Genomic DNA, 18,119 nt, shown 5'->3' with positions numbered 1-18,119 from the left:
AAGGTGGATTTTTGGTTTGTCCCTCAAGATGGCGGTTTGAAGTACGCCGTAAAGGCTACAAATGTGAAGTTCTTTAAAATGTGTATGGAGAAGATGCATGAATTGGATGCAGAAGCCGCATGGTTGAATGAAAAACCACCCACTGAATGGTCTAAATCACATTTCTCTTCAGGTGCTAAATGTGATGTTTTGTTGAATAATATGTGTGAATGTTTTAACAGTATGATTCTTGATGCTCGAGACAAGCCTATCATAACTTTGTTGGAGAAGTTAAGATATCTTCTTATGGCTAGATTCCAAGCGAATAGGATAAAGCGAAAAGATGGAATTCGGTGATATTTGCCCTCGCATTAAGGACATATTGCACAAGAATGAATCGGCAGCCGCATTTATTCCAATAAAATCGAATCGGTGGAATTATGAGATTCTTGGAGCATCGATTGCCGACAATTAGGCTGTGGACCTACAAAACAGAAACTGTAATTGTAGAAAATGGACTATAACAGGAATTCCTTGCAAACATGCAATATCGGCTATTTGGGCTAAAAAAGATGATGTTCTTGATTATGTTGATGATTGCTAAAAAGTTGACACATATAGAAGAATTTATGAAAAAACCATCTTTCCGATTAATGGATCACAATTGTGGCCTAAATCAAACAAGGTTCCTCCTTTGCCTCCGATACTTGTAAGACAAAACAAGAGGGGAAGAGATCAGAAATTGAGGAGACGAGAACAAGATGAAGCGGGATCAAGTAGAACAAGAATGAAGAAAAAGCAAATATCTGTTAATTGTAGCTTCTGTCACAAGCCTGGCCATAACATAAGAACCTGTAAATTAAAAAACTATGTGCAGTCTGAAGTGGGTGTATATGAGACAGCTTTTTGGATGCCTCCTACTTCATCAGTTCCCGAAAAATTACCAGTAAATTTCTTGCCGTAATATTTGATTTGGCTCTCTATTATATAGTTTTATAATACAAAAATAACTTATGGGTTAGAAGAGCAAATCCTGGACCAACCCAAGATTATTTTGATATTTAGTGTGGCGTTGCAATTATTGTTTGTTGGGCTAAACATCGTGCAACACCTTTTTATTTTTTGTGAAGGACAGAAAGTATTGCTTGTTTTGAGGACATATGGTGGTGCTGCTATTTTTTGTTCAATGAACATAGTGCAACTGCCTTTTCTTTTTTTGTGAAAAGGACAGATGGTGCTGCTGCAACAATGGTTCTTATGGTGGTAATATTATGTTGTTGCTTTTCAAGTCAGTTGCTGCTGGTATCTTGATATTTTGCTGAATTTTTTGCTCCTCTTTTTCCTCGCAGTGAAGATTTTTGCTATCAGATGATGAAGGATTAAAGCTGGTATCACAATATCTTTTTGAAGGACAGAAGAAAGGAAGCTAGTGTCGTAGAAGAGTAGTTTTAGTTAAATTAATCAAACCATGCGCGATTCCCTTTCTGGTGTTGTTTAGAATATCTTAGACAAAGAACTAAAAGTTGTGTATATGCTGCCTTTTGGATTTAAATGGTGAAGTCATATGTTAAAAGTTATTTTTATCAATCACATTCTCCTATGTAAGGAACGTAAATTGACATGTAAAAGCTTCTACGTATGTAATTCCAAATCAATTCATTGTTTAGAGGAATGCAAGTAATGATGTCCATTACATGGGAAGTGGAAAAAGAAGCAGACTAAACATTAGTCTTCAAGTACTCGACAAAGCTAGCAATATAGGAATCATGAAGCTCCTGGTCTCCAAAGATGGCAGTAGCATTTGCTGTTCTTGCTCTGAGCTCTTCACCTTCTTTAGAAACCATAACATATGTCAATGTTTTGGCTATCTCATTTCTAGTAAATGACCGAGCCTCCCTTTGTTTCAGATTTGGTACTTTAATCTAACATATTAATCTAACATATGGACAAATAGTTATTAGGGATGCTACTAAGTATTTTTTGATAAGGAGGATTGTAGAGATCATTCAAAAAGATTTATTGGCTAGTGGTGTGTGTCCTCATGAAAAGTGCGAACCGGGAACTAGACACATGAAAATGGCACACGTTTTTCTTTATCGTTAGTACTGTTATAATCTTTCTGGTTTGGTTGGAAAGAGAACTTTTGACCTTTGGCTGATGGAAGAAGCTGAAAAGTACGTAGGCTTCTGTTAAGTTTGACAGATTTTTGTTGGGTGTCGTTAGGTTTGTAGGGCCCAAGACTAAAGTGATCAGCTTTTAATATACTTAAAGGACCATTTCCATAAGTTATATCTATCAGGGACCAAATCAATCCTAAGTCCATAAATTAAGGACTATTTTGATCATTTTCCCCCAATAAGAGTATCATCTTCTACTTATATATTTTTTTCCATTACGATAATTTTAAAAGTAGATTAAAACCATCAATATTACAGTGACTATTGGGTTGCAACCCTTTCCCGGACCCTGCTAATGTAGGACGATTTCTGCAACGGGCTGCCCTTTTACTATGCTTTAAATGACATTCAAGCTATCTTATCGTTTAATAATTGGTTAACTTGAGCTTGAAAAATGTCTAAAAAACACTCAAAATTTGAATAAGATCTTATAAAGCCAAAGTTATAGACAAGATTGATTAAATTTAAGGTGAATTAGATTATATTAAGAAATTAAGAAAATAATTATCTACACCTTTCAATTGTAATTACAGCAATTATATTTTCTAAAAGTAGCATAACTTTGAAATATATGTGTGTCACAATGATTAAAAAAAAAAATTGACAACAAATAATTAAAAGATTTATTTTATGACTAACTTGAGAACGCAATCAGATGTACCACAGTTTATACATATAATATGAGTATATAATTATACAAATTATACATATAATATGAGTAATTTTGGGGCCTCAATACGATTGGGGCCTAAAGCCGCTGCTTTAGAGGCTTTAAGCTAAAGCCGGGACTGATTTTAGTCCTCCATATGTAACATTTCCTTATAAAAAACTATTTATCTTTGCCAAATTTGGACACTTTTGGTCCTAAACTAGTATGGAGTATGAGTATTCAGTAATGGAAAAACACAGATCAATGTCGGGAACTAACAGGACCATGCTAAACCGAACAACAGAAGAAACCATCTTGCCTTCTCCAAATTTGGTCTGAAAGGCACTTTCATTAATCTTGGTGTTTTTAGCTTGAGCACACTCCTTAAGAAAACTACTCACTCCTAAAAAGTAAGAAATATTTTTATTAACTTACCATTGATAATATGCCTTGAAACAAAATTTCTTTAATGGTTTCTTGATTATGTAAAACTCCACTTATTTAAATAAGGATGAAACTGGAAAAAAAAATTAGTGCCTTATTAATTTTGTGAAACACCATTTATTTTGAAACAAAATAAAAAGATAAAACATCACTTATTTTAAAACGGATGGAGTAATTTACTAAATAGTTATTCAAATGTTTGCTTACGTAAATGTAGTAGAGTCCATGACTTCATCCCTAATTTGTGACTTTTCTAGCCATTTTGAATAATACCTAATTCAGTCATTTAATTTAGGGAAAGTAACACTATATGTCTATTTGGAGAAAATATTTATCCGAAATGGCTCATATTTTTAGAATTAACCGTAATAGCCCTTTTATACATTATTATACACTTTTATACAAAATTAATACATTGTCTACAGTAAGTGTATAATATTGTATATCGTGTATAAACAACAACAACAATATCGTGTATAAACACTATTACAAAATACATACATATATATATATATACATATATATATATATACATATATATATATATATATATATATATATATATATATATATATATATATATATATACGTGAATTTAATATTTTATATTGGATCGTGTATTATTGAAATTAACCCTCTAATTTATAAGGTGAACTATAAATGTCTAATGGGTTGGATTGACCCGGTTCTGACCCAGAACGGATCGATACTGTACTGGCCTGGTACAAGGAGGTCGGACCATTTATGGTAATATGGGGTTGTATTAGTTCAATTGGGGCTACAAGTGACAAGGACCAGGTTACCTAGGTTAAATTCACAAATGGCCTCGACAAGGGTGCTTGATTTTTTTAGTCCAGCTTAACAAAAAACAATTAAAAATAAAAAAGCCTTTACTTTCAAAAATTCGCTACACAGAGGTTTTGTTGCCCACTGGGCATAAATTGTGGAGATAAATTAGTTTGGGGAAGTTACATAAATACAAGTAAATAAGTAAAATATTTCATAATCTACAACTATTAACTAAATTACATAACCTACAATATATACTCTATATTTAGGGTATATGTATGATTTTATCCATAAATTAAAAAAATGTTGCTATGAATAAAAGGCTAATATTAAGGAGTTTCCTATATTAGTGATAACCAAATTAAATACATATCATAACACACTAATTACTTTTCTAAACATCTCAATATATTCAGTTAGCATTTTAATCCATAAAATAGTATACTACTGTTTATATGATATATATTATACAATTCCTTGAACAAGTATATATTTTCTTGTACTTATATATTACGTATATTTCACCATTATATACTATATGTAATATTTTTTTTTTTTTTATGTATATTAACTAGTATATACTATATATAAAATAATTTCTTATGTATAGTAAACAAAAAGTATTTTATATAATGTGTTATGATATATATATATATATATATATATATATGTAGATTTGACCACATGCATTATTGTATATATTAGGCATATATTGTTTATTATATTAAATATATACAAATAAAAATTTAATGTAGTTAATTTTCCTATTTCATGGAAGAGAGAGAAAAAAATTGAATAATTAATATGTGATGGCGTAAAAGGAAGCCAAATTTTATGGGATGGGTGTCAATTATTAATTAAGATCCTATTTTAGTAGTAATCCATAAGTAATTATATTATTCTTTCTATATATTGTATATTATATTATTCTTTCTATATATTGTATATTGTATATTTTTATGTTATTGCAGCGTAGAATTGGTTGGCACATAGAGTAATATATTCATATATTAGGTATATCGTAATATTATATACTATATACACAAATAATATTATTATATTATTATATTATATACTATATATAATATACTAATTTCTATCATTATATTCACAAATATTTTGTTATCATCTTTTCAGTTAAATATACCAATTTGAATATACCATATACTTTTTAAGGTATATTTTCATGTAGTGATGGTGGAGGGATTCTTGGAAAAATTAAGATCGTAAAGGAAAGCTTTTTGGGAATTCTTGGGAGAATTAAGATTGAAAAGACAAGATTTTTAGGGATTCTTGGATCTTGTGGAGGGCTCATACGGAAGAGGCACAAATTTGTCAAGGTGAACACATTAATATCAAGGAAAAGAAGAAATTCATTCTTGGGATTTTAAAGATTTTGTATGGAGAAATACCCAGCAGTAGGGAAAAGCAGAGATTCATTTTGGGATTCTTTGGAATTTGAGGATTTTGTACGTACTAGTGATATAATATAATAAATATAGCATTTCCTCTATATTGATATTTTAGGAAGGTAAAAAGTTGTATTTGTGTAATTTTTTAAAAGTAGTTGTAATATCTTTAATTACCATTTTAAAAAGTTGTATTTGTGTGAGTTTTCCAATTAGGTTTTGCCTATAAGGCAGAAGTTTAAGATTTTTAACATAGTAAATCTGCTTAATTGACAGCAAGTTCTGCATTATAGGTAAAAGCTAGAACTTATGCCCGATGAGTAACAAATCCTAAAGAGATACCGCTTTCTTATGAATTTATCTTGAATTAAGATCTTTTGGCTCATCATTATCCAAGTTTTGTCAAGGGAGCAACCCCATTATTTACCTTGCATTGGTCAAATATGCAAGCTTTCTTACTTTTCGTGGAGGATTAAATTCAGTAACTGGGGGATTGTGGCTGATTGATATCTTTTGTTGCTCATCAGGCATAAGTTTTAGCTTTTGCCTATAAGGCAAAAGTTCAGGATATTCAAAGACAATGAACTTGCTCAATTGACTACAAGTTTTGTCTTATAGGCAAAAAAAAGTAGAACTTATGTTTGATAGGCAACAAATGTTCTTCCCAGCAAATTTTTTCAAGTTAAAATCATTTTTTTAGATTTTGCTAAGCAGCCATAAAAATTCAAGACCGGACACTTTTGAAAACACACACGTCATTTCTTACATTTAATCCCCGTAAAAAAAATTGATCTTTTACTGACCCGGTCCATACATGCCTGATTTAATGGTAACTTGTTTTGGGCAATTTGCACGATTGCCCTTATTCGGGAGTGGTCTTTAACTTTTTCCTTCGCCTAATACCGAGGTTCTGGGTTTGAACCCCAGGTCAATCACAAAAAAAAATCTCAAGGCAGAGTTTCGTAGCAAAATTAGGCCTATTCAGTAGGCCTTATGGTAAACTTTTGCTCAAAATTAGGCCTTAAGGCCTAACATTTGCTCAAAACTAGGCCTATTCGGGCAAAACTTAAGGCCTAATTTTTGTCCGAATTTTGGGCAAATGTTAGGCCTTAAAGCATTTCGCCAAAGCTTTACCTTGCGAAATTCTTTTCTTTTTTTTTTTTACTGAGTGGGGGTTTTGAACCCAGAACCTCAAGGAATTTTCAACCACTTTTTTAAGCGAAGAGCAAAAATTAAAGACCAGCGCCTTTCAAGGTCAATCCGTGCAAAAAAAAAAAAAAAAAGACTTGTTTTGAAGAATGTGACCGTTGGCGACAGCTAGAATTGATATGGGCCATTTCCCACTAGTCATTTTTTGCAAAAATGGTGAATTTTAGCTTCTCACATTTAAGAAGCGGAAAAGGGTCAAATATACCCTTGTACTATCATAAAATGGTTAAATATACCTAGAGCCGTCAAAATGGGTTTGGCTCGAGGGTAAATTTCTGTACTTGCTATTAGTAGGTGGGCTAAGATTATTTAAGCCCATTTAAACTGAGGCTTATAAGCCCAGCCCAAGTCAACCCGCTGGCCCTTGAGGCTTGATCGAGGCCGGCCTGTGGGCCAAAAGTCCATTTAAATTAAAAATTTAAAAGAAGATTGTGTAGGATACTAAGTTTTAGTATCTTACTCATTGGCTTTAAATCTAAATCACTAAGTACAAAAGTTGTATTCGTGATTGCAAATTTAATTTTAACTTGAAATTTAAAAGAAAGTCGAAAAAAGAAGTAAAAAGTAGGAATAGTGATTATCGAATTAGTCTTAGTATCTTACAATACTTTTCTCAGTTAGCGTTAAATCGCTAACACTAAATTCCTAATCACCAAGTGTACCCTAATACTAAAATATCTAATCACCACGTATAAAAATTGCATCCATAATGAAATTGTCAAAATTTGTTACTCGAATTAGTTGCTGAGCTTTACCAAATTCAAGGTGGTAATATTATTAAGCGAATTTAAATAATACTGATTAGTTTCTGAAACGTAGTTATTTGATAATGTTTAACTAATTAATTTTGCATATGGTTGTAGACGAAGATGAAGATGTTAATTAAGATAATTTTATCACAAACGGATTCAAATGTGCTTGACAATGTATAGGTGTTGAATATGCGAGAAGTTGTCGTAGAATTATGTACTTCCATATAATCATATATTAAATATGTTAACAAATTGGTATACTTAATTGAAAAAACTATTCTTATAAAAAAAAAAATTGAAAAACAAAAGTGGTTGCCTGTCCCCCCACGGCCTGTAGGATGGGTTGGGCTAGCATTTTAAGCGCTATTCAAATGAAGGGCCGACCACTTGTACCGTCAAATTCCTTGGCCCGCGAGGCTTCGGCTGGGCTGGCCCATTTTGACAACTCTACTTTGAATGTGTTATAGAGAATATGGACATGAAGTTAGCAACCAATTTGGTTTGTTTGTCATAGTTTGAGGAATTGAAAAAGGAATTGGGGAGCTGATAAGTCCATTATTTTGTATCCTTTTGTTGTTAAGCAAGAACGTCTATGAAACAAGATCTTTTTCTATCCGTCTAAGCTTTGGGGGTGCACTTTAAGACCAACTTTAATAGCCTCAGTATTAGGAGCATTTGTCGAAAATTTCCCTTTATTCTCCTTAGATATCTTTATTCAATTAACACCTCACTAATTGGAATAGTAGTATAGATTTGAAAGACGAAAAACATAAATGAACGACTTCTTGCTCTTCCAGAACACTGAACATTCTGAGACAACTTCAGTTTCCTAAAAAGGCTAATGTTTGAGACCGGATGTAGTATTGTTTTTCTTTTCCTACTCCTGGTGATGTTAACGGTTAGTTTGAAGACAAAGTGTTTTTATGCAAGACTTTTCTCTTGGTCAATGCGCTAATTGATTTGATGACGATTAATGCTATGTTAAATGTGGAAATTAGAGGAAAGACATTGGAAATGGGTTGGTGTGGTGGTGCTAATGGTGGCAAAGGTTGTGGAGGGGAGGAGACGGTAGTGATGGAAGAAGGGAGGAAGAGAGGGGGTAAATGGGTTGGGGTGGTGAGGTGGCATGCCATGTGGTGTACGTTCACCTCACCGAGTTGTTAGTGTCATGTCATATCTCATGTCCACCTTGGACAATTTTAACGGATGAGGGGTATATTTGGACCCAAAGTATAATAAAGGGGTATATTTGAACCCAAAGTATAGCGGGAAGGGTATATTTTGATCCAAAGTATAACGAGAGGTATATTTAACCCTTTTCTGATAGTACGGGGGTATATTTGACCCTTTTCCGTTTAAGAAATAGCTCCCACCTTTAAAGTTTTAAAATTGCACTTTTGCTCTTTTGAAAAAGGGAAAAGGGTCAAAAATACCCCTCTACTTTGGAAAAATGGCTAAAAATATCCTCCGAACTTATTTTGGGTCAAAAATACCCCTCTCATATATACCCCTGTCTTGTGAAATTATCCCCAAAATAACCGAAATCATTATTTAAACCTGCTCTATCATTTAAACCCGACCCAACTAAATAATAACCCATAAGATCCCTTTATTCCCCAATTCCCTCAAACTTCAAATCTACATATTGGGGGAATAAGGAATTTTATGGGTTATCATTTAGTTGGGTCGGGTTTAAATGATGGAGTTTCAAAAATGATTTCGGGTTATTTTGGGGGATAATTTCCGTCAAGACAGGGGTATATTTGAAAACTTTAAGGATGAGAGGGGTATTTTTGACCCAAAATAAATTTGGAGGATATTTTTAGCCCTTTTTCCAAAGTAGATGAGTATTTTTGACCCTTTTTCCTTTGAAAAATTATAAGTAGGCCTCCTCTTCTTCATCCTTTTTCCCCACCCAACTCTCTCTCTCAATTCTAATTCTCTCGTTTCTCTCTTGAACTGCTATCAAGTATTAGCTATTTAGCCCTCAGTTATTAGTTTATTAACTTAATTTACAGTATATCATTTGAAATTAGCAACTAACAAGTGCAAGTGTGCCACTGTGGAAGTCTCAAAATTCAATTTCAGTTAAAAGAGCTTGTAGGAGTGGGGCTTAAGAAATCAAGAGTGGTCTTCTTCTATTAATTCAAATGATTATACACGTGTTTCTGAAACACCACCTAATATAGATTATGAAGCTCTACAAGAAGATTAAATTATAGATAATCATTTAGATAATACTGAAACACCACCTACACTTCATAGTTCTTTTGTTGGACAGTCATGGTCGTCTCAGGAAGGTCAATCTCGAGCTGCCTGGGTGTGTAAAGAGCCCATAAATTTTTGTAGTTGATTCGGACTTAGAATTACTATTATATATAAGAGGGAATGTGAGGACTTTTGTAGTCCTCACATTAATTTCCCAAATTTTTAAAAAAAAATTCATTAATTACTTTTATGTTCTAATTTTATTTATTTAAGTCAATTTTTTTGTTTTTTGTTTTTAAAGTCTACTTTTCAAAAGCTATCGAGCCTGGGGACTTTTGTAGTCCTTCTGAATAATTTTCAAATTTTTTTAAAACTTTTTAATTAATTACTTTTAGGTCCTAATCTTATTTATTTATGTCAATTTTTTTGTTTTTGTTTTTAAAGTCTACTTTTCAAAAGCTATCGAACATCCTACCTCATTTTTCACGTTCTTTGATTTTCTGATTGGTGCTCGATATCCGCATTTGAGCCCAATTAATCCAGATAATTCGCATCTTGCATCGCGCCTATTCGGGGGAGCGCTTCCTCCAAAGATTTTTTTCCATATCCATGTTCGAACCCCCTAATCCCTAAATAAGAGAGGAGCAAGCTCCATCCGCTCACAAGTTAAATTATGTATTTGTCTTAAAAGTTCATTAACTATGTATAGATTATTTATTTAGAACTAAATAACTTTAAAAATTAGGATACATAAGTTATAATGTCAAATTCGGTTCCAAATTTGATTTGAATTAAATAATTTCATCAAAATGGAAGTTAAAATATTAAAGGAGTGGAATGAAAATTTTGCTTTATATAACTACCCACTTGTGGAACTACGATGGGTATATGGTTGTTGTTGTTGTTGTTGTACACTTGTACTAACACAAATTATATTTCTTTAGTTAAAATATCTCGCTTTTATATCTTGAGTTTGGGCCGGCCGTCACGACCCAACCCCGTAGGCCGCGACCGCGCCCGAACCGGGCACCCGTACGTACCAAAGCCGAGAATAGTAACTCGTATATTTAGAAAAAAAATTTGGGCGAGTTTCCTCGTTTTTCTTACTAACCAAAATTTACACGCACATAGAAAATACCAACAAAGGCCACACAGCCAAACATAGCCATATACATATATATAGGCGAGCCGACAAGTGCCGCCCGGTGAATAAATCGCCCCAAACATACAATACGTGCATATAGTCAGACGTACATAGCCACACCCACGGACATGTCTACGACCTCTACACAGAGTAACAAAATCATATGACGGGACAAGGCCCCGCCCGAACAAATATACACAAAATGTAACAAAGGCAATACGAAAATCGGCCCGGACAAGGAGCTCTTCAAGATAATGGGACGGAACCCTAAGCTCGGCGGCTCACTCAATGTGTATCAAAGCCGCGGATGAAACGCGGCCCGAAGAAAGGGGGTCGGTACGAAATATACGCGAGTACGTAAAGCAAGAAAACACAATAACCGAATCATACGGAAACAAAGAGGACAAATAGGTAATACGATGCCGGATCTCATAAAACTTACCTCAACGTAACTCATGCTTTTCAAAATCATTAATGGACTGAGTATCATAATCAAAGAAATCATCATGAACATAGGTATACATAACATGCCCCGGCCCTCAAATGAGGGGCGCGGTAAGTAAAATCATCATGTATATGCATATAACGTGCCCGCCCTCTAGTGAGGGACGCAGTGAAAGGAATCATCATATGCCATCCTGGCCACCTCCCCGTCATCACATCATCATCATATGTATATATATATATATATAACATGCCCCGGCCCTCTAGTGAGGGACGCGGTGAACAATGCAGTGGAATTGCACGAATACATGCCCCACCCGCCCGGACGCAATGAAAGATGTCATAACATTTCGCACGAGCGGAGTAGTGAGAAACCATATGCAAAATAAAATATAGCACATTTACGAGACTCGATATCATAATTCAGATGACAAACCATATGACAGAAGCGGACAGTAATCATAGTGTATGCATTTCGGATATCACAATGGCATATGTCAAAATAAGCTTTTTGTAATCATTTTCATGTCTCAAAATACATTATGGGACTTATCAAAATAATTCAAACGAATGTCGTGTAGTAGTTTAGGAGAGTAGCCAAGAGTTTTCCTTTGAACTTTATTCCAAGGTAAGCCAAACGGAGCAAATCAGAAAAATTCGGGGAAGTGGGCCCACCTCGGGCTAAATGAGGTGGCGTACACAATTTTACGTACGTTACATTTCATGATGTCACTGGTGAGGGTTTTAGGGTAGTCGGGTCTTATTTGTACAAGTTCTAAACGTTTAGGCAATTTTTCTAACTATTCGTAACATATTCAATTCAATTCTACCGAATGAAAAGGGCGTTTTAGACGTAGATTCGAAGAATAGAGTGGTCCCCGAGGTCCAAATCCAATCCTATTACAGCTAAGACATGCCAAGAGAAGAATAGTAGAGCTTTACATACCTTTTATGCTCTTACGCCTTTCCAAATTCACTTCCCGTTTCGCTGTAAATCCGCAAATGGTCACATTGACCGTTACTATTCATGAGACTTACAATTTCCAAGCTTAACCAATATTGTTCTATAAAAATTTGGGCAAAGCATCTCCCCATACATATAGCATCCCGAGATTCAACTCGGCTTAAAATGATCAACAACAACCCAACAACAACACCAAGAACTTCAACAACCACAACACAACACAATACAATACACAACTAGTCTTCTCTCTAACATAATGCAATAACTTCCATCCCGACTTCAAATTTTCAAATCAACACCATCATACTCACATTCATTACTAATCAAAATCATTACAATGCCATTCGGAAACATTTCATATCATTTCTACACTATATACACAAGATATACAAAATATACACACCTTCCACCAAAGCCATAGTTTATCCAATTCTTCTAATCTTTAACATACACATTCATAACACATTTCCATCTTCTAAGTTCATCAACGATCATCATAATTTGCACCTTAACAACTTAATTCCATAATGTCATAAAATCATAAGAAAACGACATAAGTTCCCACATTCCATTTCAATGCAACTTACATCATTTTTCCTACATTTACAATACAAGGATCACAACAACGCAATTAACATATTAAACAACATTAATCCATTTCCATTTCATCATACACGTTCCCACGGCTAACATGGAGATTTTCCAACTTTCACCAAATTCATTCAACTTTCATTTCCAATATTAATTCCACCCTACTCACAACTAGAATACAACTCATTGTGAATATACAACATATATACACACACGGCCACACTCCTATCTTCACACCCACTTTACAAACTTCCATATTTCCATACTTTCTACTCATTTCTACATACTACAACATAAACAAAGGCTTTATAACATATAAAAGGGAATGAATCCTTACCTTTTCCTCCAATCTTCTTTACTTGCCCAAGTTGTTAAAACGACGAAACCGGCGGTCTATCTTAGAAATAACTACGCCACGTTGTAGGGGACCTTGAATTAGTAGGAATTCAACAAGAAAATAATTTTAGAGGCAAGATTTTGAGGGTGAATTTCCTATGGCCAAACCCGAAATGGTCCCTTTGGGTGTTCTTGGTTTTTCTTCTTTCTCTTCTTTCTTTGTTTCTTGAAAATTCTATTAGATAATGACCATTTATAATTAATTAGCACATGGAAATATTCATTAAAACCATGGGTTGGGCCTCACTTGGCCGGCCACCCCTTAAACATTGGGCCTAAATTTTCATTTTATTTTTTTGGGCCAACTCGGTTGATCCCGAGTTGGGCCTAGCCCACTGACCTTTCGACCTTAAAACGTTCGTATCTCCTTGTACCGACATCACCTGGGAACCCACGACCTATGGATGGAAAGCTAATTAAATTATCTACAACTTCTATTTCTTGGTATTTTCCCAAATTTCAAACTTATAATACCGTTTTTGCCCCTCAAAGTCAGGTCACCCGAAAACGTTTTCTTAAAAATATTCGTTTGGAGGGCTTCCACTTTGATTTGGCCCAAGGGTACTTCATGAGTTGTGTTCGACTTTACATATGTGATTCATATGACTTTACAGAGGTTCCAAAAAAAAAATCTCGGTGTGTGGGCCCCACCCCAGTAGATAATCCGAGGTTCAAAAATACGGGATATAACACGGGCTTAGCACGGGCCTCACATAACTAGTAATAAAGATAAACCCCAGGTGTGAGGGACCCACCCGAGGGCGTATGGATAATTGAAAAATGATGAGTAGTAGGGAAGTGATTTATGGTCTGTGGAAAGCCCTAAGGCCAACACAAAATTATGCAACCGACTAAAATTCCAAATGAGTGATACAAGGATTAACGTCAAAAATATTTACCTCTCACTATAAGGAATATGGACATAACTTCTAAATAAAAGTTGTAACTCTTGAAGCCGTTTCCAACACTTCAAAACGTTTGTCATTTGAATATTCATATAGAGAATTAGATGTGTCCATTTTTACTGAAGGGCATCAAAGTGAGAACTGGGCACGCGAAGGACGAAAACGAGTTAAAATTGTTACCCCCAAACATTTATTCTAACAAGATTATGTAAGGATTTTCACTAGTTATAGATCGTACGCATAAACAATCTAACATGAAATCCATAATCAACTTTTGGGCAATCCATAAATGTCTTATAACCAAATTTTTTAATTTACCCATGAGTGTTATAGCGGTTATAAGCATCGATCAAGATTGATGAGTAATTGAATATAGGATCAATCATTATTTTGGAATTAGTTTCATAAAGATTCGACTGCTTTGGTGATTAACGAATCTTACGTACGTAATTCCAAATAAAATTAGGACATAATAATTTCTTTTATTTAATACATTACTGTAGTAGAGAATTATTTCTCGTATCATTAAAAGGTTCAATGTTAAAACTTTATGTCAGAGAACTAGTTCAACCAATATCACCCCTATGTGCCCGACTCAGGATAACGACAATAATCTAGTAACATCAAGCACATCTACAAAATTGCCTATGTTACAGTGATCATGAAGCAAGAGCAAATCATGGAAGAGTGTGAAGCAGTCTGTTATAGCTGCATCCACTACGGAAGCTGAGTTTGTGGAATGCTTTGAGGCCATGGTTCAGGCTAATTGGCTGGGGAACTTTATTTCAGGACTTGGACTAGTCGATAGTATTGCCAGGCCGCTGAAAAACTTTATTGTAACAACTCTGCAGCAGTCTTCTTCTCTAAAAACGACAAGTATTCAAAGAGTCCTAAGCATATGTAATTGAACTACTTTTCCGTTAAAGAGGAAGTCTAGAAACATAAAGTGTCAATTGAACATATTAGCACCAATCTTATGATTGTCGATCCTTTGGCGAAAGGATTACCGCCCAAAACATTTGTTGAACACGTTGATGGGGCCTTATTGATGACAATGAATGACCTTATGTAAGGACTTTATTATGCTTATGCAATTCACACTGTGAGCTCATTTATATGTTTCTGTTATTACCAGTTTTCTCTTGTATACATCATGTTGAGAATGATGATAACATGTTTTGGATTAATAATGGATTCTAAGCATTATTGGTGGACCGTTATGTATTTATAAAGGTTGTGTTGGGTGATAGACTAATATTGTAGTACATGGAAGGGACTATGTCAAATAAGTGATGTCTAACCGCCATGACTCATATTAGTTGATTTTTTTAATAACAACGAATGATATATCCAATAAAAGAAGAATTTACTATTTACTCATGCACATAATGAATGAAATATTTATTAAACCATTAAGTGAATAAGGTCGCATGCGCCAAATGGGAGAATGTAAAATTTGGCCCACGTGGCCCACACTTATTTTTGGTTTAATAAATCATTAATTAACTAAATTCTAATTGGATAAATAGGAGAAGTTAATTTTGGTTACGGAAAAGGGTCAAATATACCCCATCTTAATGCTTATTTCCAAAAAATATTATTCATTGGTCTAAGGAGAAAATTATTGTGCAAAAATTGAATTTATTACAAAGTTACCAATGTTTATGCCGTCTTTGTTTTGTGTTTTTGAAAGAGACTTGTTCAACGCGCCGGCCAACTTACGATATTGGGTGGGATCATCGCAAGGAGGCCTGGCCGTGGCACCAAGTTTGGCTTTGGTGTCGACCGGTGTCTGACTTGGCTTACGTAGCGTCATGCCCGCACGCTCTATAATATCTGCTGCATAATTTTTCTGAGAGAGAAACATGCCGTGTGAAGTCCGGGTAACAGCGATACCCAGAAAATAGCTTAGAGGGCCCAAATCCTTCATAGCAAATTCGGCACTAAGCAGAGACATGATGGATTTTCTGAGAGCATCTGAGGAAGCTGTGAGAATAATATCATCAACATATAGCAGAATGTAAGCAATGTCAGAACCTCGACAATAAATAAAGAGAGAGTGATCAGATCGGCTATGTGAAAAACCAATAGTGGAGACATAGTCTGCAAAGCGTTGGAACCATGCACGGGGAGCTTGCTTAAGTCCGTACAACGATTTCTTCAAGAGACGATACATGATGGGGATGCTTTTGGATCCTTAAACCCAATAGGTTGATGCATATAAACAGTCTCATTAAGATTACCGTGTAGGAAAGCATTCTTGACGTCCAACTGATGAATGGGCCAAGAGTGTGCAAGTGCAATGCTCAAGACAGCGCGAATAGTAGCCGGTTTGACAACCGGACTGAAAGTCTCATCGCAGTCAACTCCAACCTGTTGAGACCTGCCATCACAGACAAGACGGGCTTTGTGCCTCTCAAAAGAACCATCAGATTTCTTTTTATGACGAAAAATCCACATAGAACGAATAAGATTCACATCAGTGGGACGTGGAACCAACTCCCACGTCTTATTATTAATTAGAGCATTATATTCATCAACCATGGCAGCTTTCCAATTGTGGTCATTTAGAGCACTGACAGGATTTCGTGGGATAGGCGAGATGGAGAGAGTGCTGGAAGTATTTAAGTTGAACGGTTGTTTGGGCTTAAAAATCCCATGTTGGCTTCTAGTGACCATGCGGGTGGGCTGCTGGGCAGTTACGGGTGGGGCAGTGGGGGGTAGGGGCTGCTGGGCAGCGACCGTGGGTGCAGCAGTGGGGGGGGAGGGGCTGGACCGAGGGAACGACGGGTGGAGTAGGCTGTGACAGAAAATGCAGGGTATATGGAGAAATCCCATGGTCCAAAAAATCATAAGAAGTTGGGGTTGGGGAGTGCAATTTGGAGAAGGGAAATTGAGTTTCTTCAAAGATGACATGCCGTGAGATGATGATTTTGTTGGTGGATAAATCATAACATTTATATCCTCTATGATTCAACGGATAGCCCAAAAGACACACGGGGTGGATCTTGCTTGTAACTTATGAATAGTTGTAGATGGGAAAAATGGATAGCATAGACACCCAAAAACCCGGAGATGAGAATAGGAAGGGGTTCGTTGATAGAGAACTTGCGTCGGTGATTTATACCCAAGGACTTTGGTGGGAAGTACATTAAGGAGGTATGTGGCCATTTGGAGAGCATGATGCCAAAAAAGGGGGGGACGGAGGAGTGGACAAGAAGAGTGCGCACTATGTTGTTAATGGATTTAATTTTTCATTCCGCTTTGCCGTTTTGAGGAGAGGTATGGGGGCAAGAAAATCGGAAATTTAAACCATTTGAGGTGAAAAAGATTGAAAATGCCCATTGGCGAACTCCCGCCCATTATCACATTGAATGTTTTTAATGTCTCTTTCGAATTGAGTCCGTATTAATGCCTTAAAAGATAGAAAAGTGGAATAGACTTGGGACTTGTTAGAGATTGGAAAAGTCCAACGAAAATTACTATAATCATCAAGAAAGAAAACATAATAGCGGTGCCCATTAGAACTTGAAACAAGAGATGTCCATAAATCACTATGAATGATGTCAAACGGCATAGTAGTAAATGACAATGAATCATAAAATGGCAATTTAACATGTTTCCCCAAAGGACAAGAGGTGCAAAAAGAAGTTCGGGCCCTATTACATTCAATTAAGGCATTACTACGAAGAGAACTAAGAATAGCATTTCCCGGATGGCCGAGTCGGGAATGCCACAAGCTAGGTGATGCGGCAATGAAGGTGGATGGTGGAGTGGCCCATTCTCGTGGCATTGATAGGATACAATTCCCGGTGCTCTCACATCTCATTAGGCGGTTCCCCGTCGGTAAATCCTTCACGAGAAAACCCAAGAGGATCAAACTCAACGAAACATTATTGTCCTTAGTGAATTTACGTACGGAAATAAGGTTTTTGATGAGTTTTGGAGCATGCAAGACATTTCGGAGACGTAATCGAGGATTAGGTGGGGGAAGGGATGTATGACCATAGCCTTGAATTGGAATAGTGCTACCATTACCAACAATGATTCCAGAATTAT

Source organism: Lycium ferocissimum, chromosome 1, assembly GCF_029784015.1.
Source record: "Lycium ferocissimum isolate CSIRO_LF1 chromosome 1, AGI_CSIRO_Lferr_CH_V1, whole genome shotgun sequence".
NCBI lineage: Eukaryota > Viridiplantae > Streptophyta > Magnoliopsida > Solanales > Solanaceae > Lycium > Lycium ferocissimum.
This window is presented reverse-complemented; position numbering follows the sequence as displayed.